Source organism: Alligator sinensis, unplaced genomic scaffold (assembly GCF_000455745.1).
Source record: "Alligator sinensis unplaced genomic scaffold, ASM45574v1 scaffold1485_1, whole genome shotgun sequence".
Lineage (NCBI taxonomy): Eukaryota > Metazoa > Chordata > Crocodylia > Alligatoridae > Alligator > Alligator sinensis.
This window is the reverse complement of record NW_005842962.1, coordinates 392,499-405,940: the sequence shown is the minus strand read 5'-3', so window position 1 is coordinate 405,940 and position 13,442 is coordinate 392,499. Positions and strand designations below refer to the sequence as shown.

Genomic DNA, 13,442 nt, shown 5'->3' with positions numbered 1-13,442 from the left:
ACTCTAACTGTGAAGAAGTTCTTCCTAATGTCCAGTCTAAATCTGCTCTCTGCTAGCTTGTGGCCATTATTTCTTGTAACCCCCGGGGGCGCCTTGGTGAATAAATACTCACCAATTCCCTTCTGTGCCCCCGTGATGAACTTATAGGCAGCCACAAGGTCGCCTCTCAACCTTCTCTTGTGGAGGCTGAAAAGGTCCAGTTTCTCTAGTCTCTCCTCGTAGGGCTTGGTCTGCAGGCCCTTAACCATACGAGTGGCCCTTCTCTGGACCCTCTCCAGGTTATCCGCATCCTTTAAACATCACTATCTATCTATCTATCTATCTATCTATCTATCTATCTATGCTTGTTTTCTATTTGATTTTCATTTGAATTTGAAGGAAATTCTCCCTCCCCCCCCAAAAAAAACCTCCACCCCAACCCTGACAAAAATGTCTAGCAAATCTAGATGCTTGTAGAACCACACAGCTGCTCAAGGACATGGAAGCCTTTATCAATGTCATTGTGTAATGGGACCCCTACCCCACTACTGAAGAGCCAGGAAGCAACCAGCTGGTCCCAGGTCCCTGGAAGAACTGTTAGGAGATCCTTTAAGAAAAATGACTGCTCACCCCAAATATAGAAAGCACATCAGGACTGTGATTGACAGGCCTGAAAGAGAACTGGTGGGTCAGGTGACCCAGGGAGCTTGGCTACAGGCTTCATTAGTCCAGGTTCATCACTGAGGTCTGTCTGAGTCTGATCTGCCCTGGAGAAGGGGAACCAGACCACAGAGGGCTGAAGGAAGCTTAAGAACACCAAGCATTGAAGTTAAATTATTTTTGTTATACATTTATTCTTTATCATGATGGTGTGACACAGACCCAGGCTAGGAGTGAATTTTAGTTTTAAAGTACTTTGCTTGTACCTGTGTTTAACTTTGAAAGTGGAGAACAAGAAGTGGCTGTGAAGGGAGGTTTGGAGGCTGCAGAGAGCACCTGGAGAGGCACTGCCACTGTTTTTGGAGGACAAGACTGAAAACTGGGGATCAGAGCCTGCAGCTAAAAAGACTGTGCAAGTAGGCTTAGAGACTGAGGGCATCTTTACATGTGCTCCAGGGTGAGAGCGGGGGCATTTTAATTAGAGTGGCTCTCAGAGAGTCACTCTGAGAACCACTCTAATTTAAGTGCCCACAGTGTCTCATGTATTTAGTGGCCCACACTTCAAAATGGTGATGGGGATGCTTTAACTAAAGCTCATTCAACAAGCTTTAGTTAAAATGCCCCCACTGCCATTTTGAAGTGTGGGAACACTGAATACACAAGATGCAGTGGCTGCTGGTACACACTAATTAGCACGCTCCATCAGACTTGATTAATTGAGTCTGCTCCAATGCATTATAATTACAATGCATCTGAGCAGAATCCCCGCAAATCTACAGGCACCTTGAGAGGGCAAAACCAGGGCTGAGGCAAAGGCCAGAGCTCACTGGCCTTTGAGGACAGCCCCCCCATTTTACTTTAACTTCAAGATGTGGCAGGAAAGACACTAACGTGGGACCCTGAAAGGCCACAGTGGGTGAGTAGAGTAGGGTTAAGGCTGCTACTAGAGGGCAACACAGTTTGTAGGTGGGACCTCCATTTCTGCTGGAGGTGGGTCCCCACATTTCTGGCTCTGTAGCAAATGCAACAGGCTTGTCTATACAGAGCCCAGCATTACTGCACAACCCAGGTACTGGAGTAATGTACTAATATTTTTAAGTGAACTACACCTCCCAGACCTGCCCCCTCCCAGTCGCTGACTGATTGCTGAGTGGGCACATGCCCCTGCCCCCAACTAAGGTAACACCAGTCGCCCATGCTACAAGTCCCAGAAGGCTTCAGGAAAAAAAGAGGAAGCAGAAGGAGCAGTAGGGGCACAGAATGGTGGCAGTGGCATGAGAGCAGGAGACAGCTAGGACTGCGGTCATCTTTGACAGAGCACAGTGCTGCTGCAGAGTAGACATGACTGTAGACACCTCTTAGTGTAGGTGACAGTTAAAGTTTATAAAGTTTGGGTTGGTGCCATTATTAGGTCAAAGTCTGGTCCAAATTTAATATAAAAACAATAGGAACTAGGGAGTAATAGACCCTAGTCTTATTTTCAGTGGTATAAGTCTTGGGTAACTTCAGCAATTTCAATGAAGGTTTCTGTTTTTTCAGCACTGACCCAGACTGCACACTTCCCCAAGGAACAGGAAACTTGGATCCAAAAAAGAAGGTTAAAAGATGCTACCTTCTACTTTCCAGCCAAATCCATAACCATGAACTGGGTTGTGCTACTGGACACAGGATCCTAATGTTGCCCTGTCACATGGAACAGTCCTGCAGACCATGAGGGGTCTCGTTTACCCAAGGGGAACATCAGTGTGAAAATAGGATGCAGAACAGGGCCTTCAAGTTGATAGTCACTGAAGCGATAAATAATGCCTAGACTGTGCACCTCCTCCTCTTATTGGTAAATGATTATCTTTGTGATGACTTTTATTGACCTCAGTAGGGTTATTTGAGTCACTATTTACCAGTTGGTGTACATGAGGGAGTAAACAATCACTAGCAATATAAGGAACGGATTTTAACCACTGTGACCAAGACTTGAAATAAATTCTGTATTTATTCACTGAGCCACACACAGCATAGGCATTATGATGGCTCTGCTACAAATACAAAGGGCCAAACCCACTCATGGAGTAATGTCATGGCCTGAAGCGGTGTTACTCTATAGATGAAATGGGTCCTTCCCCCCACCCCACATAGAACTGACTGGATTTCACTTCGTGTCCTTTGGGATTAGGCAGTTCTTCAGCAGAGACAAAAAAGTAAGTAGTTATAGATAATTGCCACTCTAGTGTCTTTGACATCATTGCACCATTGCTACTTCAGGACTGTTTGTATAAGTGTGTTGGGAATATTTCAGTGTATACAAATATACACTTATTTGTATAAGTGTGTTGGGAATATTTCAGTATGAAATCATCAGTTAGTTGTGCAAGACATAATAGGAACAGAACCTCAGCTAGTGAGAAATCAGCAGAGGTCCATTGTCTTCATTAGGAGAATGGCAATTTACACCAGTTGACCATCTGGTCAAAACAGTTTTGTTCCTCGTGTTTGGTCAATCCTGCAAGGTCTCATTTAGCTGCTATGACTTAACATCATTTTTGGTTTTAGTTTTAGCCACCACTGAGAAATCCCTAAGTGCTTTCCATCTCTAGGCATTTAATGTAAGCAGCCAAAATCATGCTGGGTTCAGCCTCGCTGGCTTCAATGATGCTGAACTAGATTATAGATTTATACTTTCATAGATTCATAGATGCTAGGGTCAGAAGGGACCTCAACAGATCATCAAGTCCGACCCCCTGCCTGGGCAGAAAAGAGTGCTGGGGCCAGATGACCCCAGCTAGATGCCTCTCCAGCCTTCTCTTAAAGACCCCCAAGGTAGGGGAGAGCACCACCTCTGTTGGAAGCCCATTCCAAATTTTGGCCACCCTCACCATGAAGAAGTTTTTCCTGATGTCTAGCCTAAATCTGCCCTGTCAGTTTGTGACCATTGTTCCTTGTTACCCCAAGGGGCGCCCTGGTGAACAGAGCATCTCCAGTACCTTGCTGAACCCTCATTAATGAATTTGTAGGCAGCCACAAGATCACTTCTCAGGCTTCTCTTGCAGAGGCTGAAGAGGTCCAGGTCCCTCAGTCTCTTCTCATAGGGCTTGTCCTGTAAACCCTTAACCATATGAGTGGTCCTCCTCTGGACCCTCTAGAGGCTATCCACATCCTTCTTAAAGTACGGCACCCAAAACTGGACACAGTACTCCAACTGCAGTCTGACCAATGCCGCATAGAGGGGAAGTATCACCTCCTTGGTTCTATTTGTCATGCATCTGCTGATGCATGATAAAGTGCAATTAGCTTTGTTGATGATTTTGTCACACTGATGACTCATGTTCATCTTGGAGTCCATTTTGACTCTGAGATCCCTTTCTGCTTCTGTGCTGCTGAGAGGGTCACATCCCAGCTAGTAGATGTGCTAGATATTTTTGCTCCCTAGGTGCAGCACACTGCACTTGTCCTTATTGTACTGCATCCTCATCCTATTGTGTACTGCCCACTTTTCTAACCTGTCCAGGTCTGCCTGCATTCGTTCCCTACCCTCCGGAGTGTGCACTTCACCCCACAATTTAGTATCATATGCAAACTTGGACAGAGTACACTTCACACCCACATCCAAGTCACTGATGAAGACATTGAAGAGTACAGGTCCAAGGACTGAGCCCTGCGGGATCCCATTACCCACATCCTTCCAGGTCGATACTGACCCGTCTACTACCACTCTCTGGGTACAACCCCCAAGCCAATTTGCCAACCACTGGACTGTGTAAACATCTACGTCACAGCCTCCTAATTAATTTATGAGAATGGGATGAGACACCATATCGAAGGCCTTCCTAAATTCCAAGTAAATGCTATCCACCTCTACTCCTGTGTCTAAGCATTCTGTGTCCTGTTCATAAAACGAAACCAGAATAGTCAGGCTTGATCTACCTGCTATGAATCCATGCTTGTTGCCCTTCTGCATTATTTTTCCTGCTGGACTCCTGCAAATATGATCCTTAATAATCTTTTCAAAGACTTTTCCAAGGATGGAGGTGAGACTGACTGGCCTATAATTACTCAGATCCTCCTTCTTCCCCTTCTTGAAAATAAGGACCATATTGGCCCTTTTCCAGTCCTCCAGGACCTGACCCAAGCCCCACGAGTGCTCAAACAGCCAGGCCAGCAGTTCTGCTATGACACTGGCCAATTCCTTCAGTACTCTTGGATACAGCCTATCTGGGCCTGCCGACTTAAACACATCCAGTCCATCCAAGTGATGCTGCACCAAGTCAGCATCAACAGTTGGTGGGCTGGTGTCCCTCTGCTGCCCATCTAAGAACCCATTAGGAGATTTATCTTGACCCTTGTTCAAGAAGACTGAGGCAAAAAACTCATTGAATTGTTTAGCCTTGTCCCCCGTCTGTCACTAATTGCTCCTGCTTGTTCAGGAGGGGTCCTGTGGTTCCCTACATCTTCCTTTTACTCCCTACATACCTAAAAAAAGACTTTTTGTTGTCTTTAATTTGTGTTGCCAGCCTCAGCTCTGTAGTTACGTTGGCCTTTTTGGCTGCCTCCCTGTAAGTACGGGCCAAACAGGTGTACTCCTCCTTGGAAGCTTTCCCCTGCTTCCACTGACTTTTTTGCCCTTAGGCTCCCCTGGATTTCTCTGTTTAGCCAAGAAAGTTTTGTTGACCCCTGTCCCCCCCTTCCCCTCACACTGGGATCGTCTCCCAACAAACCACAGAGTAACATTTGAAGTCGAAATACATGTCATGGTCATTGCAAAAACTTTTTAACAATGCCCAATTAGACATATCAAAATGAAAATCCATTCATTGCTAGCTGATCTAATTGAATTCACTTTGGAAGGAAAAAATAATACATAGCATAATCCTCTTATTGTAGTAAAACTCAGTAAGTACACTAGATTGGACAGCTTACAATGTGCTTGAATGCCAAAATAGGGTGCTTAGATATCCCTAAAATGGATAGCTCTTGAGCCCCTTTCCAATCCATTGATTTGAATTAGATATCCAACTGCAAAGCTAATAATGTTATTTTGGAGGGTTCATGCTCCATGAGAATTTGAGTTTGACCTTTGAACAGAGCAGGGAAGAAGAGAATCAGTGTGAAGTCCGGACCACTTCAGCTGAGATGAATTGTTGGGTTTCAGATTATTCTTTGCCCTCCTTCCTAAGCCTGAACACAAGACTATTAATCTATGTTAACTATGTTGGTTAATATAGAATCATAATCTTATATAGATGTACACACACACACATGGATTTCAATGGGATTTAAGGGAATTAAAATGTCCAGTTCCCACTGACTTTAAGATAATAAGTGCAGTTCTACGTCTCTTAGGCATCTTTGGAAAATCCCAATCTAAATGGACACCAGTATAGTTAATACAGATTAAAAGTCTTTGATAAGAGACATTATAAAAAGCTTTTGAAAATCCAAATGTGTTATGTTAGCTGAACTTCTGTTTTCCATATCCTTGTTAACACCTTAAAAAAATTCCAAAATGTTGATGAGACACATTTTCTCTTAATGAAAACCATGCTCTCTCTTTCCCAGTATATCATATTCATCCATGTGACTGCTGATTCTATAGAAGTAAGACTTACTTGGTGCTTCTACATGAGACGTTACGTAGATGTAGCAACATGCTATGGTGACGTTGCACCAGCAGGCACAAACCATGATGCTGCAGCTACATCGCCATTGCAATGTGCTCCCTCGCTATAGCACATCACTACAGCAATGCAGTGGCTAAAAATAACCATGCACCACCGGCACGACACAGTGAAGGCTGTTGCTAAGCCATCATTTAGTACTTCCTAAAGGATACACTAAATGACAGCGCAGTAACAATGGTACCATAGGGGCATGTGTAGACATGCCAACTGATAAATAGTTCCCAGGATCCCCTCTAGATAAGGTGGATGTTGAAAATGGGTGCTATATTAATGATTAGCTTTCTGGGTGCTACACAGTGTTTTTGCGTGAGTGTGATGTCCTATAATTTGTACTTGACAGTGTGATTTCCAAGCCTGTGTCCCTGCATTATGCAAGTAATATGAGCAGAGGTCTCCCTTTCTGGTGGTTTTTGTGCCATGGATGTTACATTTAGTGGCCCTATCCTTCAAGAAAAATATGAAATCCTTGTTGCCTTTCTGTGGCCCTCATGAAATCTACCATTTCCTCTGTGATTTAATACCAATGTTGAAATTCCATGTTCTGACATAAATTTTGCTGAGTTAGTAGCCACAAATACCTCTACTACCAGTTTAATGATCCCATTTGTCCTGACAATCACATCTTATGTATATGGAATCCTAACTACCCTGAGAATCACATCTGGTACTGGGAGGATAAAATGCTTTTTCACTTGCTCCTCCCATTTGCAGCATCACGGTTTGTGCCTGTCGGTGCAACGTCACCATAGCGTGTTGCTACACCTATGTACCGTCTCATGTAGAAGCACCCAGTAAGTCTCACTTTCTATGGTATCTTAATCTTCATCTATGTGATGTTCTCAGGAAACCAGTCAGTGGATTTGAACAAGGTCTTTTCCCTGCTCTACACAGTAATGACAACTCCCATGTTCTATCCTACTGTCTACAGACCTAAGGAACAAAAAAGTGAAAGATGCCTTGAAAAGAGCTGTTGGGAAAAGGTGGATTTCCCCTCAAATGTAACCATTACTAAATTCCTGTGTTTGAGTACACTTAAAAGTAAACAATGGAATTTCAGTGTCTGACAGTTCATCAATGTCACAAAACCTTTACCCTGGATTATTTTGTTTCATTATTAAGTTTCTCCATGAATAAGATCTTAAAATGAGACGGAGAAGAGAACTGTATACAGGTTTGTAGTAAATGGATGTAATAAAAGCATCTTGAAAAGATTTTTTTTTGTAAAGGCACTTGGTTGGGATTTCCAAAAAATGTTTGGTGTCTAGCTTCCACTGAAAGTCTAGTAAAATCCAGCTATGTAATTTTTCACCCAAATTCCCCTAAGTTTCATTAGCATTTGAGCACTTGACGTTTTCATAGACATTAGATTTCATAGACATTAGGGCCAGATGGGACCTCAGAAGATCGAGTCCAGCCCCCTGCTCCAGGGGCAGGAAGTCAGCTAGGGTCAAAGGATCCCAGCAAGAGAGGCATCCAAATGTTTGTTAAAAGAGTCCAGAGTAGATGCTTGCACCACCTCTGGAAGCAGTCTATTCCAGGCCTTGGGGGCTCAGACAGGAAAGAAGTTCTTCCTTATGTCCAGCCTAAAATGGTCAAGGAGGAGTTGGTGACCATTTTACCTTGTCATCCCTTGGGGCACTCTGGTGAACAGGCATTCCCACAGATCCTGATGCACACCCCTTATATACTTATAGGCAGCCACTAAGTCACCTGTGAGCCTGCACTTTTCCAGGCTGAAGAGTCCCATGGCTTTCAGCCTCTCATCATAAGGCCTGTTCTCCTGCCTTCTGATCATGTGCATGGCTATCCTCTGGACTCTCTCAAGCTTTTCCACATCCATTTTAAATTGTGGAGCCCAGAACTGGATTCAGTACTGCAGCTGAAGTCTCACCAAGGCCAAGTACAGTGGGAGGATGACATCCTGCGATTTGCTTGAAAAGCATCTATGAAAAGCCAGAGTTTTGCTCGCTTTACCAGCTATGGCATTGCATTGGTGGCTCATGTTTATCTTGTGGTCAGCCATGACCCCCAAGTCCCTTTTGGCCATGGTCCAAGCAAACGTAGTACCACTGAGCCTATAAGTATGATGTGGGGTTTTCCCCCAAGGTGGAGCACCTTGCATTTTTCAGCATTGAATGTCATCAGATTTGTATCCACCCATTTCTAAGCCTGTCAAGGTCATCCTGGATCACCAGCCTATCCTCAGGGGTGGATGCTTTACCCCAACATTTGGTGCCATTGGTGAACTTTGTCAGTCCACTTCAGACACCGATGTCCACATCATTAACAAAGATGTTAAAGAGTATAGGCCCAAGGATGGAGCCCTGGGGGACACCACTGGTCATGGAGCACCATGATGATTTACTTCTGTCGATTACCACTCTCTGGGTCTCACCCTGGCTGTCCCATACTGTGTTAAGCAGGGCAGTCCCTTTGGGCTGGTGAAAAACCAACGCAGAATACCCATTAAGCAGGTTGGCTTTTTCCTGGGTGTCAGTTGTCAGTTGTCCCATATGGTTTAGCAAAGGTCCAGTGTTACCCTTGCTTTTCTTCCAACTCCCCACATATCTAAAAAGGGATTTTTTATTGTCCTTGATACATGTAGCCAGTTGGAGTTTGGTTGCAGCCTTCGCTTTCCTGGTTCACTCCATACAGGTCCAGATGAGTGCAGAGTACTCCTCCTTTGTGATGATTCCAGACTTTCATTCTTTATAGGTATCTCTTTTTAGATGCAGGAGGTTCACAAGTTCCCTGCAGAGCCAAGGGGGCTGCTGTGTCCCTTTGCTACCTTTCCTCTGACATGAGATGGACATTGCTTGTGCTTTCAGCATCGCTCCCTTGAGGAGCAACCACTCATCCTGAACTCCCCTCCCCATCAAGTTATGGTCCCAACAAGCCTCCTGAGCTTGTCAAAGTCAGCTTTCCTAAAGTTAAGGACTTCTGCATTGCTGACTGACTTGCCAGTTTTTCAGTGGATAGTGAAAGTGATCAGCTCATGGTCACTGTCTCCCAGATTCCCTTCGATTATTAGGTCGCTGACTAGATCATCCCCCTTTGCCAGTACCAGGTCGAGCAGTGCTTTACCTCTTGTCAGTGCATAGACTTCTTGAGTCAGATAGAGTTCATCCACGCATGTGGGGAAGCTTTGCAACCATTCAGATTTGGCTGATTGCTCTTCCCGCGAGATATCCGGGTAGTTGAAGTCTCCCATGACAGCCATGCACTGAGAGCGTGCAGCCTCAGTCAGTTCCTTGGTGAATTCCTGATCAAGCTCTTGCTCATGATCAGGAGGTCTGTAGTAGACTCCCACCATTGTGTCCGCTATTCCATGTTCTCCACGTATTTTAACCCAGAGGGTCTCCAGTCATCCTCCCTGGGTAACAATGTCAGCTTGCATGGATGTGTAGCTTTCCTTGACATAGGGTGCTACACCCCCAACCCTTTTTTCCACACAGTTGCTCCTGTACAGGGTATAGCTATCTATACCTGTGGCGCAGTCATACGTGGAGTCCCACCAGGTCTCCATTATGCCTATGAGATCATAGTCAATCTTCTTTAGCAGGAGGACCAGTTTGGCTCCTGTATGTTTCCCAAGCTCCTAGCATTGGTGTACAGGCATGTAAGTGTCCCATTGGAAGCCCTAGTCTTCCTTGCACTCCCAGGAGGACATTGTTCCAGGGTTGGGGTAGAGGTGGATTCCCTTGAGTGCCTTAGCCTGCTGGTTTTGCAGACATTGTCCAGTGGGCTTGCTTTGGCAGTTGTCCCCCATCCCCTGGCAGACTTAGTTTAAAGCCTGGTTGAGCAGGTCAGCCATTCTGGCAGAGAAGAACTTCCTCCCCAGTGAAGTGAGGTGGAGGCCATCTCTTCCCTCCAGACCACTGCCTCTCTCACCAAAGAGTGGACTGTGATCATAGAAGTAAAATCCTTCACAATGACACCAGTGCCGCAGTCTTCATTTAACTACCTCAATCCTCCTCTCCTTCCTCAACCCATGACCTGAAACTGGGAGGATCGAGGAAAGCAAGTCATGGTGAAATTCTTAGCCTAAAATTTAGAGATAATTACTTTTAATGAATAGTGAAAAATATAAATCCTTTGTATACTTGCTTATTATAAAAAGATCAATAGTTGTTTGGTCATGACATTGGTACCAAGTCATAGCATATTTTATGGACAACCTTTACAGCTTGCTGTGGGGGTCGCCTGGAAGCATCTTACCCCACTGCAAATGTGCCTAATCCCAGCTGGAGAGGATTCCACCTGGAAGTAATCAAACACTGGAATGAGTCATCCTCATGGACTGCAGGAGGTGAGGCCTAACTACTTACACCTTTATAAAACAAAAGCAGATAGAAATGAACTGTCCAGGCAACAGACCATCATGCTATGCACTTGGCCTGCTTAGAACTCCTAAGTCCGACTTTGGTGTTTGATCTTGGTTATAATTATGCCCTTAACTTCCCTGTTTGTGATACTCTGCTCTGAATTTCCATCTTTGTAATTCTGGCATGCAACTTCAAACTTTGAACTCCTGGCTTGTAACCTCCGGCTCTTTGACTTCTGGCTTCTGTCTTGACAACAAAAGTGACCTGCTCCAACCACCCATGCTCCAGCCCCTTACAGCCATCAATGTTGCCTTATCAATGCCTGACATTCTAGTGCTTCCCTAGACATCTGGCCTCAGCCTCCTTCCAGATGATTGTTGCCCAGACAATGGGCTCATTCAATCCATGGTCTCTAGGGTCCTGGACACGTTCCTAGAGCTTCTTATTTGGTATGCCTCAGATAACATTATCTTTCTCAAGAACTCTGATACTCAGATGATGCATGTTGAAATATCACCAGATTCCAATATTTCCCCATGTCTTGGATTCTGTAGGTAGTACATATATCAATGTCCAGAAACTTCCATATGACTCCCACATATTCATGAACAGGTACCAGATTTACACTGTGAGTATGGTGGTGGCCTGTCTTGAGTTCACTGGCATCATGGCCATGTTTCTGTTTTCATTGCTATCTCTGTTTTTTTTTTCCTTTGCATAGTTGATAGAGGCTACTCCCTTTACTATGGAGGCTACTCTCTCCAGTTCAAGAGGAATGCTTACATGCATTGCAACCATACTCAGCAACACTCCAGTTTGGTTGGAGAGAGGATCTTAGTCTGCTCAAAATTTATTGATGATTTCTGAATCCATCCAAAGGCATGTTAAACTACAAACATTAGAAGGTCAATAGGATTTTCATGGGATGTTCTAATATGCATGATTTGGCTGTACAATGTGTATTTTCTTTGCCTAAAGTTTTGAGCGTTGATAAAATGTGGGTTGGAGGAAAAGAAGCAGTTGAACCTATGGTCGATAAGGACACAAACCAAAGGAGACAAAGGATGCTACTTCATGCTGGCAGCCATACTAAAGAAGATCATGAAGGCAGCATAGGAAGGAAGAGTGTGGGAAAGCAATCTGAGCCAGGATGATTCCATAGGTGTTTAGGTAACTTTTAGCACAGAACTCTATTAATGCCTACACAGACATTTTTTACACTCAGCGTGAAGAGCAGAAACATACTGATTGCTTCTGTTGGGGCCAGTTTCAGACACAGCTACAGCATGGAGAGGAAGATTACCTGAGGACTGCTTCCTAGGTAGGTAGCTAGGAGATTACCAGTTGTTCTGGCATAAATGGAAGCTGGCCCAGGTTGGACAAAAGAAATCTGCAAAAGGAGGGCAACCACTACTTTAAGGGCCTGCACATAGAACAGGAATTGCCCTCTTCTGCATGGTAATCTCCAGGGTAGAGACCCTTCAGCTTGACCTGTATCTCTTCTAGGGAGACCATCACTTGCCTCACTCCCATCCCTGAATACCCATGCTGCAGTCTCCTTTCAGCCATTTAGCTGACTTACAGGAGGCACACTGTAGGTAAGTGATGCAGTTGGAGTTAGCAGTGAGTCTCCCCTCATCTGGATAGGATGGCCAGGTGGTGACTGACAGAGGATTTCCTGGAAGACATCTCCTCCAGGTATTCCAAGGAGGCCCCAGATTCTGCCTAGTGTTATGGAGGTAAGTGAAGAAGAATCCAAGGGGACCTTCGCATCTCGGGTTCCTGGCTGCAGGGGATGCTGTCAAGAGGAATAGAACTGGGAAATGGTTCTCACAACCCAGAAATGCATCTGGTTGATGATAAGGAAAAGTGGCAGCCCTCCATGGGTGTTCAAACATCTCCCTATACCTATAATTGGGGCACTTATGCACTCTTAGGGGATCATAGTATCAGTCCTCCCTTTTAATCCCCTCTTCTCTTTTAGTCCTGAGTTGGTGACAAGCTGCACTTTGGCCATCCACAGGGGAAATAAAATTCCTTACTCAATGCCTCATAAGAAATTAGGATTGCCTTCTAACACTGGTTGGGAAAGTCAGGGATAGATGATCACTACAATTTGTATCGCTAGTACATGAAACAAGATTCAGGAGATATTGCCAAAGGTCTGTTAGAGCTGTTAGATACCAGCTGCCACTGATTTTTTTTTAAGGAAAGCAGATATTTAAATCCCTTTGATGCCATTAAAAATCTTTTCCTATAACTTTTCCCATGGAAAAAGAAAAGAAAAGAAGTACAGAAGCTTCTTATGAATCATACTAATATCAAAGGTTCTTATTTGTGTAAAGTTGTAGCGCTCCATTTAGTAATACCAACTCCAAATAAGATCAAGCCTATGAGATTCCAAAAAAAATCAAGTAACTGGTTGAAAAAGAAAAGATTTAACAACACATATGGCACTTCTTTATATTTATATGCTGGCTTATACTATCAGGGTTACACTTATCACACTTATCTCCAAAATCACAAGGACAAAAAACTTTTTAAAAAAATCACAATAGTTGGGAAAACAGCAGATGAGTTTTTGTGAAGCACAATAAATATAACAAGGCTTATGTCCCAGGGGAGCGGGGGCACTGGGAGACCCCCGCGGCGGTCAAGGGGTCTGCTTACCTCCAGCAGGGCCGGAGGAGCCGAAGAAACCCCAGGCGCCGGTAGCGCCGGCGCGGGTCGTCAGCCGGGCGTTTATTCGGCTGCGGCTGAACGACGGGGGCGGGGCACGCCGGACGGGAGAAATAAATGGCGACCG

At 44.6% G+C, this 13,442-nt stretch overlaps 1 protein-coding gene across 1 annotated transcript in view; it reads right to left on the bottom strand.

The window, feature by feature from the left end:
- LOC106722994 (olfactory receptor 10A7-like) overlaps nt 1-13,337 on the bottom strand; it is a 20,665-nt gene extending 7,328 nt beyond the window's left edge. The window contains exon 1 of the mRNA XM_014526115.1: nt 13,307-13,337. The gene's annotated coding sequence lies outside the window, so the exon portion shown is untranslated. The remainder of the gene's footprint in view (nt 1-13,306) is intronic.
- Nucleotides 13,338-13,442: the final 105 nt, after the last annotated feature.